General features: G+C 35.6%; 1 pseudogene; it reads left to right on the top strand.

Moving 5' to 3' along the window:
• LOC111398138 overlaps positions 1 to 7143 on the top strand; it is a 10200-nt pseudogene extending 3057 nt beyond the window's left edge.

The raw sequence follows: 7143 nt of genomic DNA, 5'->3' as shown, positions 1-7143 counted from the left end.
GGGGGGGGGGGCACATGGATGCTATTGGTGTGTCATCTTGATCTCATATGCTGTACTTTGGTCAAAATGGATCCGCTTATGGGGTTACTAGTCCTCACCAAGGAGGTTAAATTCCTATTATATCTTCATTAAATCAAATGGGTGGAAATTTTTCTGCACTGGAGCTATAAATGTCATAGTAACTACCTCCATTAAGAGGGTAAATTTGGAGAAATGTTATAAAAAATTGCATATGTCTATGTGGAGAATCAAACAAGCAGATTCTTTGGGTAAGGAGGGATTACTTATTTAAAGAAAAGAACCTTGGTTGGTCCTCTTGGAATGGCCAAAATTCTGAATAACTTAGTAGTTTTAATCTGGGAGGAACAGATTCTTTATTATTATATTTAAAAATACTTCAGATGAAAGAAACTCCCTTGAAATGTAAATTCTATGTTCTTTCCATATTTTGATTCCTTGTGGTACCATTTTCAGTGGATGGTGGATGAGGAAGAACTCCGCGTTATTCATTACACACTTGGCCCTCTTAAACCTTGGGATTGGTGGACATCTTGGCTTGTTAAACCTGTTGACGTCTGGCAGGTATATCATTTCCTTTCTCATTCCATTGTCATAAATTTAGTTTTCTGCCTATTATTTCTGTCTGCTTGTCATTTGTATTTCCTCCTCATTTTCTACAATGCATCACCTAAAGTTGTTACATTCCTTTTGAGCAAGTGCCCTAGATATCTGTTTCTTTTTATTTCCCTGCTGTTTTATCTGTTGACAAGCATATTCTTGTATATGCATTTTTGGGTTGGAGGGATAAGCTCGCAAGTGATGTTCCTTTTGTAAACCATCAAATTGATTTTCACAGAACCGAGTTTTGCATTCCCACCGCATTTGTATGATTTTCTTAAGATTGATAAAACTGCAGGATGTTAGAGTAAAGCTTGAAGAGACTCTTCCAGGAACTGGAGGTGGCAAAAGTCCAAATGACAAATTGCTAGTTATATTTCTTTTTCTACTTCCAGTTCTGTTCTTTGCTTTCTGTTATTATCGGTCTTTCCTACAGGTTAGCAAATTTAAAATTCTCTCATAAATCAAAATGTTTGTCAACAATGTCTTTATTGTCTGTGTCTGAAATTGGTGATTGTATATTACAGACAAGATCGCTGCTTGATCATATTAGACACCTCTACTACAAGTTGAGGTCTGGAGGTGTCCTTGGTTATTCCTCAGTCACTTCTTCTAATATCAACTCTGATGGGCAGGTTTGTCTGTTCTTCTGGTTTTTCACATAAATCATGTTTCAACACGTTAAAAACAGGAGAAAAATTATCCTGATTTCATATCTATCATTTTTATGTTCTTTTCCCCTCCCCTCCTTCTTTTATGTATAAGATATGGGATGTCACTAATCTCTATTCTGTCTAGGCTGTAATACCCATTTTTATGTGTTTTGACATGGCTATCTTATTTATCTACTTGTTATGCTTTCTGATTTACAAACAATATCATATAGCATCTTTCAATGTATTTCTGACATATTTTCACGTGATGTTCTACTGATACAGTTCCCGAATTTGGCGTACAGCAAAGTGCCTATTTTCCTGGGTGCAATGTCAGTTGTTGTGTGTTTTATGGGTGCTATGCTGTCCCTTGTGGTTTCAGTGTCAATTGTCCCTCGGCAAGTAATGCCATGGACTGGTTTTCTCCTTGTGTATGAGTGGACCCTCACAATTTTCTTCTTATTGGTTGGAAGTTATCTGCATATAGTCTACCGATGGGGAAAGCTCATCGGCAATCAATCAGCATCCCTTTCCCTCCATTCTGAATCTGTTGCATATGATTCTGGAAAAGGTACATGCATTACAAGAATTACTGAGCTTACCATTCTTGTTATCTTCAAATGGAAGCTTTATTCACAATCTGTTTATATTTTAGGTCATTTCCGAATGATGTCTTCTTGTGATAGTGCTACATGGTATTACGGATTAGGGGCAGCATTTCTGGCCTTGGCAACTCCTCTTTTACCTTCTGTTTTTGGGGTCACTGCTCTATTTCTAAGGTATTCTGCTGTGATTTATGCATCATCTTGTAGTTGCTTTCCACACAGTACATAAATTAGATTATAGAAACACTGTGGTCTGCATTATGTCTGACTTTGTCATTGAGTTTGAAGACATTGAACTTGGCCATTACAAATCAAAGAATTTCTCAGAACACCACCACAACAGCAAACTAAACCTTATCCTCAGGAAATTTGGAGTTGACTATATAAATCTTTTGCTTGGCTCTGTTCAGTTCATGGTTCCTTCTATTAAAAGATTTAATGTGACTATAGCAGGTCATGATGATTATGATCTCCTTATCCCTCTTCTAACTTGTTAATACTGAGATTGCGTTACTCCTGCAAGTAAGAGCTTCTATGCAAGCTACGGTCCAACTACCTAAGTCGTCTTTTTCTTTCTTATATCCATAATCAGTTCCACCCTCATTCTTTGGCTTATATTCTCATTTCTTAATTTATCCATTCTGGGGTCACTGACAATAATAAATTGTATTTTATCTATGGATTCAGAGATTGAATAAATGACTTGAAAGAAAGGAGAAGAGATTAAGCCCCTATTTGGTGGGGATTAAAATTAAATTTTTAATAGATTTTAATAAAAAATTTAAAATGTGTGGTTGAAAAGTTGTGGGACCCATGAAATATGTGATTAATATTAGTTGTTTAACTTTGACTTAAATTAAAGTCTGATTTAAATCAATACCAAACTATGGCTGAATATAGATACATAGACAACGACAACTAAATCCCTACTGGTACATTTTCGAAGATTAATTCAAACCAGAAGCAGGTTTTCTAACTGCCTGATTCCTGTAAAGGACACTTGGAAATATCCAAGATGTTACGTGAGGATAAACCCTTTCTCAATAATTTAAAATGAGAGCCCCATTAATCAGTTTATGCTTTTTTCTTTCCTTTGAAGGGCTTCTCCATGCTAAGATAAAATATTTTGATAATCTGAAATTATCTGAGAATGAAGCTTTTGAGATTTTAAATCCTGTGACTTTCAAATTCCTTTATTCGTCTTTCCATATACCAAATACTTCAGTTGCATCTGGAATATAAGAATTCTAGGCCCAAATTATCTGCAATAAGATGAATTACAAGATTTGAAATACCATGAAATGGTGACAACTGAAATGGACCTATAAAGTGATGTATCTTCCGTCGATATGAAATAGTTGTTGGGAATTACATTCTTGGACATCCGTTGCTTTATACATTTTGGTATAGTCTGAGTCAGACCAAAAGGTGAGGTTGCAAAAAAATCATTTTATCATACCTACTATGCTTCCAGTCCTGTCTAAAGCATTAATGTTACATTTGCCTTGACATCAGCCACAAGAGACTCATTTGTGCCATATTTTTCATGCTCGTGTCTACTTGATTGTATTGTCCTTGACATGCCAAGCAGTTGGCAATTCTACCATGTCTCTTCTATTAATTTAATTTGTCACCTAACCTTATGGGCCGTAACCTGTTTGAACAATGAGCTGTGGAGAACAGCAAAACAAATTGGTCTGCTCAACAAAAACATTGACGCCTCCCTGTTTACTTCTTTTTAGAATTCAGTCGCAATTAAACAACATCGATAAGGAATAAGAGAAAATTTTATCTATTTCATGTAAGGAACTGAGCTGATACATGAACCAAGGTACTAGAAGCAATGTTTAAAAAGCCTCACCATGAACCAAATATGTTTCATGTACTTGAGGCGTTTTGAGGCGTAAACCTCACCATGAACTAAAACAAATGTTCAAAAAAATACAAAAATATAACAAGTATGTAATAATATAAACTAACTGTAAAATTCCCAAAAGAATAGATTAACTTAAAAGTGTCAAGCAAACAAGCATAAAATTAATCAACAAAGAACTCAAACAGAGAAAAGAGAAGTGTCTCATATGATCACGAGTCACTACTACTGAGATCTTGTATAAAATCACTAGTCTCTGCAGGAGTTATGTTGCCGTTGCTGGAATGAAGAAGTTCTAGGGTCACAATGTTGTTTTAATGGGTGTGTTGAGTGTTTTTATTGTTCATGTGTTTGAAATTATAAATTAGCTTTATACATGGCATATTAATATATAATCAAAAGAAATGAATTATGTTTTATTAATATATTATGGGTTCCAATGATAATATATGGCTAATAATCAATGAAAAGTAAGTTTTATTAAAACATAATAGATTTTCGAAGCTATTTAAATATGTAGAAGATTCCGAATGAAGTCAACCAACGAAATATGAGAATTTTAAAGAGAAAGTGGTTCCCGAGATAATTTAAGGGAGGTTGACACCTCTCTCTCTCTCTCTCTCTCTCTCTCTCTCAAGGTATAAGCTTCATTCTGGCCCAAAAAATTCCATCGCAGTATTATTTTCTAGCTTCTCAAACTGAGGTAAGCTTTGGTCATGCCTTTTTAAACCATGACTAGAAGCTTAGTTTGAGATTGTTTTAATATGGCCGGTAAGAAATCTGTTGTTGAGACTAATTAGCGAAGCAAGAATTTTAGAATGACAAGGTTTATCATGCTTCGATCAACGGTTGCTTTTTCGAATAAGCTAATGAATAAGGAAATAAATGAAAGTTGTTCAATTGGTACCATGATTCAACTTAAGTTATTTTTAAGTGAAAGGTTAAGGGTTCGAATCCTGGAGACGCGATAGAAATTCATGAGGAGTAAGATGGATTTAAGCTCTTCTATAGAGGACAGTACGTAGTTTAATAGTTTGGGCACAGAAACTGAGACTGAGTCGTGTGCTCATATTTTCTTAACTCAAATAAAGCTCATTTTAGATTAGTTCATTATTAATGTTATAAAAGGTTTTAAAAGTTGTGGAATCAGTCAAAGCATAAATAACCTATTGCTCAAACTATTGACTTGTATGCGCTGCAATATTGATTCCTAGTAGAGCTAATCCGTGTACCTCATTTTTGTCTTTATGGGCATAGAATATTTTAAACCGCCGAAAAAAGCCTTGTGTTATATTATCTACAATGAAACAGTCAATGAGAGATGGAATCCATGAAAAGGTGACTTGTTAACACCCCAGTATTATGAATTCTTGGGAATTTATTACAAACAAAGTGCCATAAGTTCATCGTGGCTTTCTCTGACCTAAATTTGATGAGGTTCAGGGTTGATGATGCTAGGCATCTTGACCCAGGGATCTAACTCTATTACAATCTCTATTCATGATTGAAATTCGAGAAGAGTAAAGGTGTCAGGTTAAAAATAAGGAGCCATACTTCCCTGTTGTGCTTCCAGTCTATCAAATCTGCTGTGTAAATGCATTAGAGGTTAGCCAAAAGAGATGGAATGGTACTTTCCATGTGATTCTACTTAGTTGTAGTATCCTTTGGATAGCTAGAAGTTAGCAAACCTTGTCTGATAGTGGACATAACCCGTACATGCCTAACTACTTCAAAAGTACAGAACAATGTACTGAAGTGGAAATTATAATTCGTGGGAATGGCCTCATTTGTAACCATAATTATACTTCCACCGTCCTTGTCTTCACACTTGTCAGATATCTTTATTTTAATATTGGTTTTCACCCTTGTTTTGTGGTTACATATTTGTGTCCTTTATTTCCTGCTTTGGTCGTGCCTAAGTTTGGGCACATGCATCTACATTTACTAAGGCTACTTATGCAGCACATATAAGTTTATCTCATCCAGCAGCAAAACCTAGTTTGACCCTATGGTTACATATTGGTGTCCTTATTTTCTGCTTTGGTTGTACCTAAGTGTGGGCATATGCACCTACATTTACTAAAGCTACTGACGGAGCACATATGAGATTATCACATCCAGCAGCTAAACCTTTGACCTCCATTTAGGAGCTTCAACAACCAATTGCTTGACTTGGCTCTGATCATTCCCAATCCAAGCATGAAGTGAACTAGTAGAAACACTCTGCTTTTACTCAAATCAAGTGTACAAGTGGGACTCACTCAAATCGTCCAGTTATAATGAACAGCAGTATCATTCTATGGTTTTTGAAGTCTGTCTGGCTCTAACTTTTTACTTTTTATTCCTAAACTGGATTTTAAGTTGGTTTTCTTGTGTCTCTATACTTAGTTGACTGGGCACGAATTTTCTATCTAAGATGTCATATACACGTGCTATATATCATTTCGGTCACTAATACACATATAAATACTTTTAACAGGTTAGGTTTGATGGTAATGGGAGGCCTTACTTTGGCTTCCTTTATGACATATGCTGCGGAGCACATTTCAGTTAGAACATTTATGAGGGGTTATGAAGAAAGAGATGCACAAACAACCAGAAACATTTGTTCTTTCTGTTAGTAGGAGGCTCTTCTTAACATGTTAGCTAACCGTCATTGGCTGCTTTGTTGTTTTGTCTGTAATTTGTTTTAAACCTTTTCTTCCCTATTATTTAATTGTAGAATATTGTGGAAAATTTTGCATTCTAGAGGTTTCCTCGCTCCCTTTTGAGTAGGCTGGTTGCAATTTTCATGAGATTACAATCTTTACATTCCTTTTGGTTGTAATTTATGCTTGTTACAAGCACTTGGGTAGATTTCACCTTGAAACTGACTTGCAAGGGGAGAATGCTCAATATTTTTACAAATCAACACATGAAGCCGTTCACGAGCTATGTGGAATAAAGCAGTAGTTATAGTCCGCCGCCTTCATAATTGACGTCAATGGTTGCCGAAAGAGCCATCTAAAGAGTAGTATTCTCGAGGTGCTCCATCTCAATTGAGGGTCCGTTAAAGAAGGGGTGCCTGCTGTAATATCACTATTACAGACACTTGGGTAGAAATCATTCCAAAAATCAGTTCGTAGGAGAGTGTCCAATATGCTTATAATCCTGACCGAGCACCAAAGAAGCGGTAGCAGATGAGATTTTCTTCGAGTCTTTGTCCAATTGATGTGGAACTTGAAGTAGCTGTTGCATTGCTATTTCACAAGTAAATCTCTGTTTTTTTACAATTTTGTAATCTACAATTTCTTCTTGCTTTAAGATTGTTGTATGCAATGCTTGCAAGTAATGTAATTTGGCCTCAATAGCGCTGTGTCATCAATTAGTTAAATTGAAAAGGTTACAATTTTAA

This window comes from Olea europaea, chromosome 1 (genome assembly GCF_002742605.1).
Source record: "Olea europaea var. sylvestris chromosome 1, O_europaea_v1, whole genome shotgun sequence".
NCBI lineage: Eukaryota > Viridiplantae > Streptophyta > Magnoliopsida > Lamiales > Oleaceae > Olea > Olea europaea.
Note: the sequence above shows the minus strand (reverse complement) of the source record. Positions and strands in the feature narration are given on the sequence as shown.